We start from the raw sequence: 19433 nt of genomic DNA, 5'->3' as shown, positions 1-19433 counted from the left end.
ACAGAAATACGTCGAATCACGCGTGATAAGAAAAAGATGGCGCGTAACGGAAAAATGTCACGCGTAACGAAAAAATGTTACACTAAATTTTTTTCCAACCCCGATAAAGAAGTTTCATTTCAATTATTTTTTCTGAAGCGAAAGACGATATTGAACATTCTTAAATAAATATATTGTTGTACAGAATCTATTCAATATTTCGTTAATTTTAACGTGAAGGTTGATGAGGTTAATTAATTGTTAATTAATTTAATTAATTATTATTAATTAGGTTTTCATTTATTATTTCGCCTTAAGTATTTGAGCGTGTAAAATAATTTCGTACGTGAATTTTGTTATTTGTCATTTTGTGTTCTGTAATTTCAAGTAGAGGACTCACACTTTACTCGACCATTATATAAATATATGCAATACTTTATATCTGAAATAATTGTATTACTATTTCATTTGATCAATTAAATGATATTATAATAAACAAAATTCTTCGAAATATATCTGTAGGTACTAATTTTTATACGTTAGGTGATAAGGTTCTCGTGGCATAACAATGTATGCCGAATACGCTAATAACAAAATAATTCCAAGTAAAAAATGCAACGAATTTAATACATTTAAAACATGAGATTTCTATGAATTCCACGTAAATTTCGATTGAAAACAGTTTGTGTTTAGTGTTAATGAAAATTCGACGCAATTTTAACACAATTGTGAATCTACGAATCATGTCAGCGTCATTTAGAGCAAACTGCTAATCCACACATTACAAATTCGACGAAAATTGAACGCTTATTTTACATTCAATCAGTTAGTGACGCAGTTTAAATCTATGCAGGTGTTTGATTATTAGCATTGTTTTATTTCTGAGTGATGACAATGTTGTGAATACCATACTACATATCTATAGGGGATTTGTTTATCATTTTTTCTTTTTTAGTATCAGTAACAAGATTGAAATTATTATCAATAATCATCTCTTACTGATAGTCTTCTCTTTTGATACGAGTTAAGTTACCTTTATTAACAGCTGAATAAATCCATTTTTTGAAGGGTCAAGTATCAATTATTGTCAAACTTTTTCGTGACGGGATATATAATATTATATTTTCTACTCACTATTGAATACTGAACCAAAATATTCAGCGGAGCATTGGTTCAGTATCTACCATGTCAACCAATTCGTCAACATTGATTTAAAACATCGTAATATTTACAATTTAACAATCATAATTATATTTACATTTTAACAGTTGACAAGCGTTACCAATAACCATTTTCCGTCAAATCTTTTAACAACTAGAAGCGAAACAAAATACTGAAACATGTCAGACAGAATTTGAAATGTTTTTCTTGTGAGTCAACGCTTGTTAACTTGCAGACAATCGACCTATTTAGAGATGTTGTACAAAGCGCTATTGTATGACAGGTGCGTATAATTCTCATACAATCGTATGTATGTATGATAATAGCCTACTATTCGTACTGACGCACATGTTTCGACACTTAACGAGATGTAAGTCTAATTTTAGTAGCAATTTGTCCTGTTGCTGAATGGATGGAAAGGTAAATCGATTTATCTGCCTGCCCTTTATAGGTTACATTTTTTGGCACAACTTTTGTACAAAATATATTAATGTTCTGGAAACAGTACTTTCAGCTTTACTTTGAAGTTTTAAAGTAAATGAATTAATTTTCGTAATAAATTATAACAGTAAGTATTATTTTATAAAATACTAGCGGTCCGCCCCGGCTTCGCCCGTGGTACATATTATGAAAAATAGATGTTGGCCGATTCTCAGACTTACCCGATATGCACAGAAAATTTCATGAGAATCGGTCCACCCGTTTCGGAGGAGTATGCAGACTAACATTGTGACACGAGAATTTTATATATAAGATATTTGAATTTTGATTAGTTCCACATTTATTCATACAAAAACAGTTGCTTTGATTTATTATCAAATAGGAACGCAATATGCAATTACTTACTTTTCATTTTTTTACGTGTAGGTATTATTTTTTTTACTAATCTACAACTATCGTACACATTCAGCCTTATCTCAACTATCCTGATGCTCAAACCGATGCCTCCAAATTTTGCTAATATCACAAATCCAAAGCATACATTCAAATCACATTTCATATCACGTTGAGCAGCATAACTGACATTCATTTGATCTGTTTCACACGTGACTAGATACTCGTATCGCCTGAGATAGAACAATTAATAACCGGTACTTTAATAAAAACTAGTTACCATTACACTAGTGCCTTAAATATTAAGCGGTTAGCCGATATATGTACAGGTTTCTCTTACACCTGACTGAGATAATTAATACTGCAATCAATTATGCTATGACACGAGTTTTTGTGTTTTAACCTCCTAAGGACCAAGCTAAAAAAATCCTATTCTGCATTACCACCCATTGTTCTCACCTGAGTACATAAAAATACAACAGACCTGCCACCCAATGGTATTTTTTTGTTTTTTTTATTGTTAGAGTTAAAATTTACTTGTGGGATTTTTTATCTGTGTAAAATATAGCTTATAGAATACATTTCTGAAAAAAAAAACTCGATTTATTTTGTTCCCATGTGATCACATCAGATCTAAGTGAATCCAAAAATTTTTTTATTAAAATTAGGTTTTACTTGTAGATTTTTTTATTTACTTATGTTATAACATATGAGATCATACAATAACCTCTAAAAAGTATACAAAAGAATTAAAAACAGTTTTTCTTAAATTCTAAATGTGTAAGTTTACTACATATTAGGTAATAAAATATCTAAACTATCTGAACATATGTTAAAAAAAGAAATAAAAACATTGGAAGTACAATATTAGGAACTTGAAATATCAATGAGCTAACTAAAAATCGATTTGGAAACAAATGGTGGGTCTCCCAAGTCTTCATCACTAGGAATAAAATCTCCGTCAGTCGGCTAGGAAATATTATCGTCACGAATAACTGAAAAAATAAGGAAGATAACTGTTTATTTTGATTGCAATAGTAATTCCTGTTGACAGTTTAAATAAATTATAATCATAAAACAGGACAATTATACTCAAAATTACTGTAAAACAACAAAATAAATTATTAACTAATTAAATGTTTTATAGTCATTGACTACCAATGTCTTCAACTGAGTACAAAAAAAATGAAAATAATGTTGTAAGTAACGACCAATGTTCTCACATGATCACATAAAAATTATCCGTGAATTTAAAAAATACAATATGAATTGTTTCGTTAAATTTAATTAAAATACGTTCCTGTACTGTTTTTACTATTTATTTTTCAATACCAAATGAAAATCAAGTGAGAGATTAATATGATAATTAACGATTTAACTTACCTCTGTTACGTTGACCAGCCATTTTAAAAACTTGAACTAAAGTATTTTAAAATTCTGTGATTGGATAACCCATTTACCTACCAAACCTAATAGTTCAATTCAGCCAATCGCGTTACACAGTGATCATAGGCAGAAAAGCGCGGTATTTTTTAAGATATTTCGAATTTTCGATTTTGTCATCGGATGAGGACGGTGGTTGGTAATTTAGTTAAAACTTTTTGGTGCTTTGGGTTGTAATGGTGATGGTGTTTATGTACTTATATGAGGCCATTGGTCCTTAGGAGGTTAACGTGTGAAAATTGTGTTTTTGTTAAATGTTTATCGAAAAATGAATATTGTGATGGACAAAATGAAGTGTCCATTAATTTAATTATATGTTTGTACGCTTGAAACTTTGAACAAAAACATTTGTAGAGAGTGTTAATGTTTATTATGCTTTAAATAATATATTTTACATTGGACCTTTTATTGTTATTGTATTTTATAGCAAAAGGTTAGTTTAGTTTAGAGCTAGGAGAAAAAATATGTAATGTATTATGTTGTGTTAAACTACAATTTAGTTCTTCTTCCAATTAAATTAGGTATCTTTAACATCTCTGTCTGATTCTTTTTATTTCCTAAATATATTATAAATACTCATCATATTTAAGAGTGTTATCCAATATTGGTCGTACATATTTCATGCGCAAACAAACGTTCCTTTGTAAAATAAAAATATTTGTAGAAATAACAAGCTTATTTCAAGCGTTGTAGCGGGTAAACTAATGGTCTATAATTCAAGGGATTTTGATCCTTACGTACATTGTTCAAGTAATATATTTCATACAAGATGATAAGGCAGGATTTTCCGTACACTACATACCTGGCGTTAAATTACTTTCTTGAATAATTTCACGCAGTTACATTTCTAATAGACTGGTTCTTATAGTATTTTATAACTTCCTTTTTTATTAAATTCTCAATAATTTGAACCGTTGGCGTATATTTTTTTATTGTACATATTTCATTATAGATTTTGTTATAAGTTCATATCATATTTTCAATAGCAGGATCACATAGAATGTCTTATTTTAATTTAATCTTATTCTTAAAGATAACATAACTTTTTTTTTATCTATTTTAAATTATAATTGAGGTTGTATAAGAGAAGTAATCCAAGAAGATGTCTCCTTTCGTATTCTTGCTTAGAAAATCTGCTCCTAACTACAACAACCTCAGGACTAGGCTAATATTATAAATATTTATTCAAAACTACATTCTTAAGTCTTATCTCGTTAAGTTTTTCATGCATACTTTAATAGTCTTGGTGTACAAAACATTATCCAAATGAGGTTTCACCATAGTAGAAAATTTAATAATCACGTTCACCATGTAATTATTTAATTTTCAACTGAAATATTTCATCATATCAAACAATTTTATTTTTAAATTGCGTAAATTACTATAGATAGATAGTATTAAAAAGTTCTTGTACAAATTAAAACGAAACTTTTTGTTCACACAATTTGTTCAAAAACTTTTAATAACCTATCACTTATTATAGTATCTACCTACATTTAATTATACCAATTACTCAAAAGAAAACAAGGGCTGCTTGTTTTATATTTAAGTTGGTATTTAATAAAGTTTGCTTCTCAGTTTTTGTAAAAATCATATTACTATCTGTTATACAACATGTTCAAGACAATTTTAGGTAATATTGAAATACAAAAGTGGTCATTTTCCTCTGAATATTAAACATGTTATCAAACTAAAAAGACGCTTAAACGAACGTGATATTCACCTCGAAAATAAACCTCAAGCTGTTACCATTAATAGACTAATGATATACCAAAGTGTGCCAACCACACATTTCGAAGTCTAAGACCATAAAATCTAAATCTGCGTATTGCGCTAACGCATAAACTGATCGATCAAATGCTAGTTTAGTGTTTACGTTCTCACATGAAATTTACTGCAATTGCTGATGAGTGTATGGAGCGATTAATACCGTTAATGTATGGAGTGGTTAAAACAATTCAAAAATAGACACTATAGAAAGTTATATGAATAATTAATTGGTTTATTGTGTATTAGTAACTAATCGCTGATAAAAATAATGAAAAAAAAAACGAGATGAGCAAAAAAAGTTCAACAGTTGAACTATAAACTGTAAAAAATATTTGGAAAGGCACGCCACGCAAAAAACACAAATATAAACAACTATTGTATATGTAATACCCAGTTCATACTTGATATTATAAGTCCAAATGTTTTTTAGGTCTGTCTGTCTCTATCTGCCATGCGAACCACGCTTTATACCATGGTGTGATCCGTGGATGAAACCACAGGATATAGTTTGTCTTATGAATACATCGTGTTAATCGACATACAAGCATTAACAGTTTCTTTTTTGCTGATCAACAAAATTAATGTTAATAAATTCGTACATAAAAGCGTTTTAGCCGCTTACAAGAATTTTGCCGGTTTAATTTTTTTCGTCGAGTTTATCGAATTTTCTTAGAATTACCTTTAAATTTTTAGATAACAATCTTCTGTTTAATGTTATATCTATCATTGTTTTCATCAATCACGACTAACCAGTTTAATCCGGTTTGCCATAAAATAGACTAGTCATAAACAACGTATATTATAATTACAAAATAACCACTTAAAATCACATTAATTTAATTTAAGTACCTATGATCTAGTACACCTATATAAAGGTCCCAATGTATTCGCATAATAGAGCAATTGCCCACTTGGACCGCACCTCGAATGTTGAAACACCAAAGCCATTTGATTAATAGTCATCTAAAGATTAAATGTTAGTGATATGCAGCCTTTTAGCGGAATGACACGCCAAATTGGCCCGTCTAATTGTGCAGGAGAAGTCAAAATTGCACGTAGTAATTAAGAGAGTAGTGCTAATGCTTGGTGCACTGTACACGAAGACAATTATTTAGATGATACGTCAATCAATCAAGGTAATGCCGATGGAGAAGTTAATAGCGAAGAAATGTGTCTCGGGGCGATCAAAGTTGAGGTCAGTAGGAAGGTTGATGGATTGGAGATTGTCAAGGGATGTTTGGACCTCGGAATAAACCTGCTTATTTTCGTAGATACATGTTTTGGCAAAAACATTTAATTAAGGGGCTAATACACTACGAGTTAATGATATTATTAAGTCTTAAAATAATATAGAGTAAAATTTATCCTATACGTAATGAAAATGGTACGTATATATTCCAAACGCACAATTTTATTTAATAAATTATTATACTACGATCAATCAAGTAATTTACTACCATTAATTAACACTCTCGCAAATTAAATTTGTTGCAAACTTTGCACCTTTATCAAGAAAGTGACCGCATTTCCAATTTTCAGGAAATGGGTTCTCACATGGCTCTACTCCAGCAACATTTTGAATTAGACGACACAACTTTCACAGTTTCTGAATCTCAACTATTGGAACTTGCAAAGTTACGAGTTAATACATTTCCTTAACCATTCCATTTTACAGCGCTTCTTTAATATTTAAATTAGCGAATAAATTTATATACGTTGATTCAAAATGTGACGTCTACCCTCATACAAGTTCAACATACAAAACTTTGTTATTGAAGCTTCAAACTTCCTTTCTGCTTGACATTCGTAATAAATAAATTTGTATGTTTACTTTACAACGGTGTCCAAATACTATTTCAGAAATTCGTAATTTTAACAGATTCAATAATTAATCGTACTGGAAATCCTTTACATCCTAAAAGTATAAGATTCGCTCAAAATCAAATACATGCGAACTATTTTACAAATTCTTACAACATAATATTATTTACAACAGTAAATATGTTGTAAGATGATTTTGAAGTTGTAATTCTATATTTAAACTTTTTAAAGTGAAACTTTTATTACATCGTCTCAAACTTTTTGTTCTGTGTAGCGCATGTCGCGTGTATCGCGGCTGCCGAGTAGGTATACCTACTCGGCAGCCGACCGACACGCGACATGCGCTACACAAAGCAGTGTTCGGAACCGTTCGAACAGTTTCACTTTTACCGTGGTTTCATAAAACCACACAACATTTTTTTTTAATTCTTTCTAATAATAATTACAACTATGATAATAAAAGATTTATAATTACGCACTTAATTTCAAAATTGTGCCACTCTAATTTAACAATCAAAAACAAGACCAAACTCTCAAACTGTAACTACCTTATAGTGCATGACAGGTTTAGTTTCGTTAAGTAGGCCAACGTTGATTGATACTCGCCGCGCTAGTAAATGTAATGGGCCCTCTTCACAATGGCCAACGTTGGCCGATTATAGGCAATCACGATAGCGTAGACTGTAGACTTTAGAGGTTCTAAATGTCTATAATCGGCCGTAGTTGTAGATGTTTTTTGAAGTGAAAACATTTTTCGGCATCTTTCACATTCTTTAGGTGCGTTGATAGTAAAATTTCAAGATCGCGTCATGGCAATGCCGTCACGTCTAGATAGTCACGTCGAGTTAATTACTAGATATCAGAAGCTGTCAAAGGAATTAATAGGAATCGAAGAACACGAGCTTGTAGCTCGCTTGTCGGAGATTTGTTTTCATTATTGTTTATAACGAGGAATATTGTGTTACGTTCTTTTATTCTGTGTTCGCGCGTAATTTGTATAGAATGTGTCTCGAGTGTAGACACAGGCAAAAGCTTTTATAAGTCGCAAACTTAATTCTTTGCACATCACTCTTTATATTAGGCAAAATGTTAATTAATTTTGAACGCTAACTCATTATCCAGCTACTGTTCAATCTAAACTATGCTTAAAATAATATAATACACGTAATTAATGCTATCAACAGCATATCACGTGGGTGCAGCCATTTAGCTGCTTAATTATGTTATTAATATCGTTGACATTAAAGTGTATGGACTACAATGACGCTTAATTAGCTAATATGAATAATGCAAATGTATGTGGTAATAGGCAATACTTGAAGACTGTTATCTAAATTTTTATTGACAGTATATTCAAAGGCATATTTCTTCTGGTTTAATAAATGATTATTTAGAAATTAAAAAGTTGAACGGATTTAAACGTGATTTATTCATAATATTATTTTTCATAAATCAATTGTAAGCATCGATTTAAAGCATGAACTTTATGAAGTAGATAGTAGGAGTTTAGCTAAAAACATCTACAAGCTTTCCTCGCAGCTGAAGACCGCTGAAAATTGCTCATAACACGGTGAAATATTCTCTGAAATGACTCCGACGTGATGAACCCAACATACTAAGAATGTAGGTACATACCTACCTATATATAAAATGTCTCATGCCATAAAATACCCTAAAATATTCTAGCCAAGGCACCTATTCCTGTAAAATAGTAGTGTAGGTAGTTGTTTAGCAGTTGGCGTATGCAATCGTCTTCAACACCCACAGCTATATAATCATCTGGTATTAATTTTATTAGATTTACTTTATCTTTCTAATTAACAGCATCCAATGAATCAAAACAGATGTAACACTACGAGATTGTCAATCCGGCCGTTTGGCTGTGACCTGGATCGGAAATGTCAGGGGTCGTGTGATCAACAACCGACATCCGACTGTAAATAAATCTCTAAGTTTATTTGCGGGTTTCTGTTTATTCTCGTATGGTGTAAAATGGAGACAGAATTTTATTGTTCAACTTCTAAACGACTTTTCTTACTTTGCAAAGTATATAAATGTTTATGAAAAAAAAAATCGTGAATTCCACATGCTTCAAAAAATTCCATCGAAAAATTCACTGTTAGGTATTCAAATTGTTTAAGATACCAATGTGTTTCATTAAATATTCCAAAACTAAATAGGTAATATAGGTTTCGTATATCGCGAAACTGTTTTATTTGTAACTGTATATTTGAGGGTAATAAAAATTTTTTTCAGCGCTTATAAATAAATATTTTACAGCATAACATAATAAAACGTATGAGTTTTATTAAAAAAATTCACAACTAAATATCGCAATTCTAATTTCGGTGTTATAAATCTGTTTTTTTTTTAATCATTTTGTAAATATTTTACACCATATCCATAACACAACAACACAATAACTTAAAACCTATATGATCATTGATCATATCCATACAATTAAAACACTGTCCCACGCACAAATTACAATTTCACAATGTGGTTAGTCAAAGACAGGCATTTTCGTTTGAGCAACGATTTTACAATTCCAAATCTCTCTGTAACACTACGGAGGCAGATCAAACCGAAGCTAGGTAAAGCAAAATCAGACGTTGCCTCTATTAGTTCATGCACTCAATTTCTATATAAATTTAACTATACGCTGTCGCTTCTTAGTAAAGTCTATTTACTACAGCTTTCCGTGAAATAGTAGGACAAACATTTAGCTTTAAAAACAGCTTTACAGCTCATAAGTTGCTCAATATTGCGTAGGTACAAGTTTGTGGTTACACGTCTTTTGATTGACATAATTATATTGTTATTTTATGTAAGTGAATTGGGCTCCATAGAATTGATATATTAAAGTTGGGATTCAAGAAATCTCTTGATACAATTTTGGTAATCGTGGTCAATCTCGATTTAGAATAGCAAATTACCATGCTATTAGGTGGACTTCAGAGAAATACTAAATACTAAATAGTCATATTATAAAGCCAAACAAATGCAATCCTTATAACTCTTAAATAATGTTGTTTTCTATTGAATTATGTACCTAATTATTCATTTAATTAAAATTTATTTCGAAGAAATGTTCTACAATGCATTAGTAAACTCTCCCAGCTATATAAATATTACTGTAATCCGATTATAGTTTACAGACCATTTAAGGTATGATTTAGTATGAAAACAGCTTAAATAAAATATGAAAACAATTATTTGGCCATACATGATTCAGGGAAATACGAATATGGCTTTTTAATTCGATCTTCTTGTATTTTCATATGTATGCTTACTTAATTGATTTATGAATGCCTAGGTGAAATCTCTCAAGCAAATTTTAATGCCACGCATATTATGTTGTACGAATTCCATTCCTTTTAGAAAGGAATAGGGTTGAAATTTGTTTAATGGTAATTAAAAAAGTCTTGATTGAATTGAGCGAATACTAGTGAAGGTCTGTATGTCTGTCTGGGTCAAGTTATTCTATTTAGAATAGAATTCATTTCAATGTGACCAGGTTAAGTGGAAAAGTCGACAGAAGGGTAGGTAATCATAGAGCGATATACATTTTATAAAAAAAATTTCAATAAGGTATGGAAAAGTTTATCTTACAAAAGTAACATCAATTAATTTATTAATTTAATATTATTAATTTATTTATTTATTTTCTTTCCATAACTTACAAAAATTTTCCATAAATTACCTACATTCATGCCTTATAACTTAATACTTTAACCGTCCTCTTGTGGTACTCTTACTATATGTATGTGTATGTAAATATTATACTGTGTTATTTTTTTCTAAGATATTATCATGTAGCTTGTAGGTACTTCACGAAGTCTGGTAACAGCTAGTATGAAATGAGCTTGCAAATTATGCCAACATTATCACACAATGTAATGTCACGTTTGACGTAATTATCGATGCTATCATAAAACTTGTTTAATGCCAAAGCCATTAAAATATATGAATTAAACAACGTGTTATGTGTCGTTGAAGCAATGACTACTAATTTTTATTTGATAAAAAGTATGCATGTACGTTGTTTATTTTTATTGCTTACTAAGACAAAATATATTTACTGGGTTTTATAGTAGTTGAACATGGATCAACTCACGTACTGGCACGCACTCTTTCTTAATTTTTATTTGTTTATTTCAGAAAAATAATGTGAGATTTGTGTGAAAACACCAAATTTGAACAAAGACGAAAAGAGATGAACACAATTTGTTGACGCCATAAAATGCACATTTAATAAGCCTCTTGTCCCGGCTTCACCCGGGATACCTCAGTGCAAAAAGATGAAAAGATGCATATAGAAGCTTTCTTAAGGTATTTTATTTTACAAATTGACCGAATCGTTTTTAATGGGAACAAACAAAAACTTACTAATATAAGTTGTTATTACTTTATAATATAAGTTGAGATTTAATCTAAAGGGAACTGTTAATATCCCATTATAACGAGAGAACTATTAATAAACAGAAGTTATTTCATATTTCAGTTCCCGAATATTCAAAGTTGTTTGGAAATTGTTGTAATAATTTCTCTGCTATAACGATGCAAGTACCGTCGAATAGTTTTGAACGTGAAATTGCATCTATGTTGTACCAATGTTATCTCTCTGTAATTAATTTTCTACATTTATTTAACAGCATTATAAAAATACATAAAATATAGTAGAATAATTTATCCTTTACTAGATTTCCGCCCGCGGCTTTGCTCGCGTTTTCAAGTTCAAAAAACTCGCATGGTTTCCGTTCCAGTGGGATAAAAAGCCAATGCGATATGTCTTATTCTGGGTCTCGAGCTGCCTACATACCAATTTTCATTGTAATCGGTTTAGTAGTTCTGCCTGAAAGAGTAACAGACATCCATCCCTTCATCTACACAAACTTTCGCATTTATAATATTAGTAGGATTTTAAACTTTCAAAAATATTATCGCGCAAATTAATGGTACAATCTAACTCTACTATAATACTGTTTCATAAAGTTTTACGTTCAATGTAAGACAAGTTATTATATTATTGATTTCATTCGTGTAAGAACTTCTAGAAAAACGTGGAATCATAAAGAACAAAAAGGATATCCTTTGTATCAATATTCGAACAACGTAAAAATGTTTCTTGTATTTTCACGAAAAAACTATTTAAACATTTCGTTTGATATTCTATTTCGCGGTTAGTTTACGTTTGCAGAGATACTAGGTATGTTAAACAAATAGAAAATTGTATACGGGAATATTAAAACTATACCAGACTGTATCTCACTGTAAAATTGACCAATACTTTTTAGAAAGGCTTTAGTTTAAACGTTTTATTTTCGAGAGTGATTACATTATATTATATTGTATTTTTAACAATGTAATGACAAGTCTGTGGTGAAATGTCTCTACTTCTTTCCTCATATTTTCATTGATTGATCGATTCAAGATACTTACTGAAGCAAAGCATCAATTTGTTGTTGTTTTATATCGCTAATTGGTGCAACAACTACAGTTTAAAATGACGTATTTATTTCCGTGCTAAATAATAATAAACTTGAATAAATAATTCAATTACATTGTATTTCATTATCTACGGCATATCAATGCACGTTTAATATATACGAACTAATTTGAAAGTGCGTAAGAGAATTATAATTGACATTGTGTGCACGAAGGCTGGTCCTTACATGGCTCGTTAGCGTGGGTATAACATATGTCAGTATGAGTTATAGTGGGTTAAACTAGAACTTAAATAAGGCTGTTTACACACTGAGCTTTTTGGGGTAAGGTTAAGAAGTTTCAATAGTGTGAGATGTTGGCGAGTTTCAGGTAGAAAACGCCAACTAGAATAGCATATTTTAATTAATTTATCCAACCGTGGCTTGTCTCCGTTGTATGTCTATAATGTAAGTTTCAGTGTATGAAAATAGTTCAAAATATGTAGTATGCATTTAATTTATCTAATCCTGATTATACATGTATTGTATATACACAGGATATTATATACCTAAAACTACTTTACGTATATAATAAAATTTTAACGAAACATTGAATTTCGTAACGTAAATTTAACAGTTAATGTATTTATCTCTAAACAATCATAAACATGTTTATTTTTATTTTATAATATATTTATTGAGTTTATACAGCTTCAATTTTATAGTATACGAAGTAATAACCTAACACAAATAATACAAGAATAACATGAAAGACACTTGAAAACAGCTCGAGTTATTTCTGGGAAACGCATAAAATGAACCTTTATTTTGTTTTAAGAAATCATTTTACCATTATTATTTTACATTCAATTATTTATGTTTCACTCATAAATTCAATAAGGAAGATTTCCGATAAACTCTTGAGTAAAGTGGATATTGTTCTATGAAATATTTTCTCATTTTTCTTAATATTTTTTTTTTCAAAATGAATTTATTTGACGGCACTTCAAAGCTCCTCATATTATAAAAATTAACTTTGAAGTAGTTGCCGCGTTTTCGTAAACGTATTCGGGAAAATATTTTAAATTGTTTCTGAAGAAAACATTGTAAAGATAGGTTTCCTAAGAATGCATAAAATGATTTGCTATAAAATAATAATTGAATTGAATGTATTATAATAATTGGGTATGAAGTAGGTCTACGTATTACCTACTAGTTTTATTTAGTTTTTAAACTTTTTGGTAACTTGTCAAAGTAATTAAAGTTTTGCTATCTTGTTAGATTATAAAATAATACCTACTGTTATTTTAAATAGAACTAGTTTAGATCTGAGAAAATACAGGTGGAAATAATCGAGCGGTTTATTACTAAGTTTGAGGCAAACAGTCATTTAACTTCGTCCATAGCAATTATATATGGCCTATTAAATCGAATTATTGGATTAAATATTATGTTATTAATAGAAAATCTTTTGATACATATTACCTACATACTTATTTTTACATTAGGTACGAGTTATTTATATGAAATGTAATTTAAAAATAAACAATGAGTGGGATCATTGTTTTTATTATTTTATTTGTACCTACTCAAAGATATATTTAGAAAAGCAAAAGGCTGTTTGTATTAAGATATATTTTCCTTTTTCTTCGCTTAATGTCAACAGAATTCTTAACCACTAATGGACTCTTAAAATACTCGACTTCAATAAGATGAAAAACATTTCATATGTTTCCGTTCTCAATCAATAAGAATACCTTTTATATGTTGAATACGATAAGCTACATTTGAGTTAAAGGTATGAGTTAAAAGGTAAAAGTAAAAGTTAAAAGATAAATGTAGAAGATCAGATTATAAGCGTCACAAAAAGCTAATGATGTAAATCACCAATAAGCATCTACAATAAGTAGAGATAGCGGTATCTTTAGAGGTACAAAAATGTTATAAAAAACTTATTGTATGGGATAATAGGGTACAGGAGATTCGGTAAAGGTAATTGGACTGTGATACAAATACACAAGTATTGATAAAAGTACCTATATCTATATGTAAACGCAGTAGATTGTAGGAGGTAAGAAAAGGGGAAAATTGTATTTGAATTAACTCGTCTTTAAATTATTGCTATCACTAAAATCTGGCAGAATGTTTTAAAAGAATGGAATGAATATAACGATTTTTTAAATATAAAAAACACAAAGGTCGTTGGAAGTAGAAAATATTTAAAGTATTTTTATGTAATTTAAATGTGATTGTAAACGATTTAACCTCCTGGGGCCTGCGGTCATATATATATTACATAAACAATAAAAAAATATTTCAACGCCATCTTTTGCGTATATGCAGAAATAATACCTCAAATCGATGTAGTGGTATGTCATCCACTATACTAAACGTTTTTTGGTTTTATAAGTGACAGTGATTTGAAGTATTCTCATTTCGAAGTTGACGGTGGCTGTGCGACGGCAAACACGTGGTCAGTAATCTTACATTTCTAGTGGAACCATTCGTATATTGCAGTATATCTTTGTATATCTAATGATAATAGATATTATTTCTGCAACCGCAATAGTTATTTTGTAAGATAAATCTAAAACTTGTGAAAAATATGAATGTTTTCTTCTATGTCATACTGGTAAGACATTTGGTCTCAATTCTTGCCAAATTGGTATTGGTTACAAGGGCCCCATGTATTACCTATATGACATTCTTTAGTTTATGTTACAGATTTTATTATAATTTTCAAGGATTATAAGATATTGAGATCTACCAACACCTGGATGAGTCAAATATTGACCTATATGATGGACCTATGGAGTTTCTTGCCGGTTCTTCTCCATAGATACTGCTTTCCGAATCGGTGGTAAATGTTAATACTGTTGTGACGATTCCAAATTGCTTTTAGAAGAAGTCTAATTGAATAAGTAAATGTTTGAGATGAAGATAATCCCCCAAATGATACAGATGAAGCCGCCCAAATACCAGAAAATGATTCTTCTTCCATTCGTCCAATGAGTATGAGTCATTTTAGAACAGAATCGTCACTATGTATGCCATCTTCAGTTGTTGGCAGACCATCTTGGGGACGCACATGACGTGGACCAAGCATAAGAGGAGGCTGACCGAGAGGATGGATAAGAAATAAGACCTAGTGGTGGACGTGACAATATAAATACACCGCCGCGCCGGTGCAAAATACTTGAACTGGTCATTTCTCACCCTTATAAATACCTATTTTTGAAGCAAGGTACAAAAAATAGACACAGAACAATGGATAGAATAATAAATATTTAGATTCAAGTTTAAAAATATATAATAACTAAAAAAACATGTAGTTTTTCTTCATTTTCATAAACTTATTACACTTGGAATTGGGACCCCTTGTAATATATACATGACATAAAGAAAATCCAAGTTTTCCACGAAAGATTTTTTTTACCATTTTTTTGAATATCTATAATTGCATTAGAACAGATACAGCTAATTTTTATTAAAAAAGAAAGAGAAAAAAATCCTGGGTCTCAGGAGGTTAAAATGTCTTACCACATTGATAAAACCAATATGTACATAATATTATTATATAATAAAGCACGTGTCACAAACAATTATATAAAACGTGTTCGTATAAAATGCATAAGCATTAGAATGTTACAAATGTACTTACATTATAATTATTAATGCAGTCAGTATTCACATACTTGAATATCAATGCATTTAGACAATTTAATGCGCATTTTTATAATATGCAATTCATGAGCATAATTATAATATGATAATTTAATTTTATAATGATAGTTTTTTGAATGTAAATAAGATATTTATTATTGTGTTGATTTGAAATTCAAAGAAATGTTGTCTTCTAATAAGTTGGTTATATCGAGGTGTGGTATATAATTATACGAATTTACCAAAAAATGAGACTTATTAATGGGCCTGACCACAAAAAAATACCAGAATAAAATGCATGTCTGTGATGTAATCAAATCATAGTCGAAATGCATGCTAAGTATGATACATTACGATTCAATTTAGAACTTTTGTGTTTATTTATAAGTCATCTTGATTTGGTACAAGACATCAAAGTGCATATAGCACAAGGTAAGTAAGGTGCATTGGGGTAATTCCGGGGTAATTCCAGCCACGGGGTAAATACGTATAAGTTCAATTAATAAGTAACTAGTGGTAGATTAAGCAAATATGTATGCTAATAATATCAAACCTATATATCTTCATGCACTTACTTCACGATACTTATACGATAAAGCGATGCTCTGAAGTGGTATTCACAATTTTCTGAAATTACCCCTCATCCGAAATTCCCCCAATGCACTATACATCATTTATTATATTTACACCCAACTAAACTCCTCTATATTTAACCTCACGCAATCCGTCCACACCAGCTAAGCTTTAGTTAAACGACACAAACATTCGATTATCGCAACATCAGGGTCTGTTATCAGATAGTTGGTGACGTCACACGTCACAGTTGGTCATCGGTTACTTCATTATCAGGTTCACTATCTAATGTGTTATCTGTTACGAGTCCTGGCAGACATGTTTATTCATCTACCTAGTGATCCTACTAGTTCTAATACTAAACTATAATACTAGCTTTCCGCCCGCGGCTTCGCCCGAGTTTTCAAAGAAAAACCCGCATTGTTCCCGTTCCCGTGGGATTTTCAGAACCTATCCTATGTGTTAATCCAAGTTACCCTCTATATGTGTGCTAAATTTCATTGTAATCGGTTCAGTAGTTTTTTCGTGAAAGAATAATAAACACACACACATCCTCACAAACTTTCGCATTTATAATATTATAGTAGGATTAGTCCTACTCGTCGTTGGCCTATTTAATCTTTGGTAGATTATATATGCAGTTACATTTTAATTGTGACGTTAAATTCTATTAATGCAGCAATTTAGTATATAATGTAAGTTATTTATCCTACTACTACTATAATAAATGTGAAAGTTTGTGAGGAGGTTGTCTGTTTGTTACTATATCACGAATAAACTACTAGATATATTTGGATAAAACTTTATAGTACCTAATTTAGGTTGTACATCAGAATAACACATGAGGTATAGAAGTACTCGATTTTGCTGCAGTTTGGTCCTCGGGTAACACCGCGCGACACAGCTAGTTTCTTTACTTTATATTACTGAAAGCTCTATCTTTTCAAATATTTACCTTTATACTAGCTTCCTTTGCCTAAATTAATTCTAAAGAATAAAAACCAGCCAGAGTGTTTATTAAATACTACCATAATTTATTTTGAAAGTACAAACCTAAGGTACAAACAAATAAACACTCATTAAAATCTTCAGGCTTGGATAATTGAGAATAATATAGACCGTTCTTAAGAGATTAAGTAATGAGTAATTCATTAAATATGCTTTCGCATACATAAAATTAAGTTGGATTATGCTAATTACGTTTTATATTATAATTTAATTAGAATTTTATTTAGGCCATTATTCTTGTGCTATAAACTTCATATTTATATCGGCTTTAGCCGAAGCTTCGTTTTAAATCCGTTGAAAATTGTGAGTCCTTTGAAGACCTCGTCATAATTTATGAAATATCCTCCATAAGAATTTAGAATTAATATCACGATTTGGTTAATATTTTAGCAAAAAAATAATTACTTAACACATATTTTGCGAGGGCACGTGTCAGAAGTGAAACTTCTTTGGCAAGATTCAAAGATACCACAGTCGTCGCCTTACTCCATGATGTGACGGTATTGCCATGATGCAATCTTAAAAATTGACTCTCAGCGCGCCTAAAAGAAGTTTCACTTCAAAACTACTTGGGACGAGTCTTAAGCGCGTCACACACGGTGAAGATACTATAATATTTTATCTTAAGATACTGTTATATTTTATATGACAGTATCTTAACGCATCCGGTATCAGCGTTCGGACCAAAAATGACCCACAAAATTTCGCGTCATTTGTAACAGGATGGCGGTTCTACAGGGGTCTTAGTACGTAATGACAAAAATAAAAATGATGGTCCGAACGCTGATACCGGATGCGTTAAGATACTGTAATATAAAATAATATAACAGTATCTTAAGATAAAATATTATAGTATCTTCACCGTGTGTGACGCGCTTTACCCGTCATCTAACTTTAACAAGCGAGACAATTCAATTCATATATTTTAAACTTAGATACAAAATATATTTTAATACAAACACAAAGGAATATGAGAAACTTTAAAACCTTTGAAAACATTTCCCTGCAACAGACAATGATGCGGCCATAAAGCTACTTACCGAGAGTCAAAGTTTCCTTTAGAAAAGAAAGAAAGAGAAAAGATAAAAGTATAACAGAGACTGAATACATATCACATCGCGACCGATCTCATTTCCATTCTTATGGATAAAAAATGAAATAAAGTATATAAGTTTACATGTATAATAATACTAGATTTCCGCCCGCGGCTTCGCCCGCGTTTTCAAAGGAAAACCCGCATAGTTCCCGTTCCCGTGGGATTTCCGGGATAAAACCTATCCTATGTGTTAATCCAAGTTACCCTCTATATGTGTGCTAAATTTCATTGTAATCGGTTCAGTAGTTTTTACGTGAAAGAGTAACAAACATCCATACAAACTTTCGCCTTTATAATAAACTAGCTGTCCGCCTGCGGCTTCGCCCGCGTTTTCAAAAAAAACCCGCATAGTTCCCGTTCCCGTGGGATTTCCGGGATAAAACCTAGCCTATGTCACTCAGAAATGATGTAGCTTTCCAACAGTGAAAGAATTTTTCAAATCTGCCAAGTAGTTTCGGAGCCTATTCAATTCATACAAACAAACAAACAAACAAAAAATCAAACCTTTCCTCTTTATAATATTTGTATAGATTATTAAGATTATGCTGTTATAAAAACGATTATTTAAAATGAACTAGAAAAATATTTAAAAACTGTGAATTGTGTAGGTATCCATAAGTTATGAAATCCTGGATAGTATGTATGTTATGTTTAGCTTA

General features: G+C 30.6%; 1 protein-coding gene across 2 annotated transcripts in view; it reads right to left on the bottom strand.

The window, feature by feature from the left end:
• Pde1c (Phosphodiesterase 1c) overlaps window positions 1-19433 on the bottom strand; it is a 167570-nt gene that overhangs the window by 129510 nt on the left and 18627 nt on the right. The gene's annotated exons all lie outside the window — the stretch shown is intronic.

The sequence above is a fragment of the Colias eurytheme genome, chromosome 2 (assembly GCF_061535395.1).
Source record: "Colias eurytheme isolate Ceu_HAF_F1 chromosome 2, ilColEury1 Martin Lab GWU primary, whole genome shotgun sequence".
Lineage (NCBI taxonomy): Eukaryota > Metazoa > Arthropoda > Insecta > Lepidoptera > Pieridae > Colias > Colias eurytheme.
Note: the sequence above shows the minus strand (reverse complement) of the source record. Positions and strands in the feature narration are given on the sequence as shown.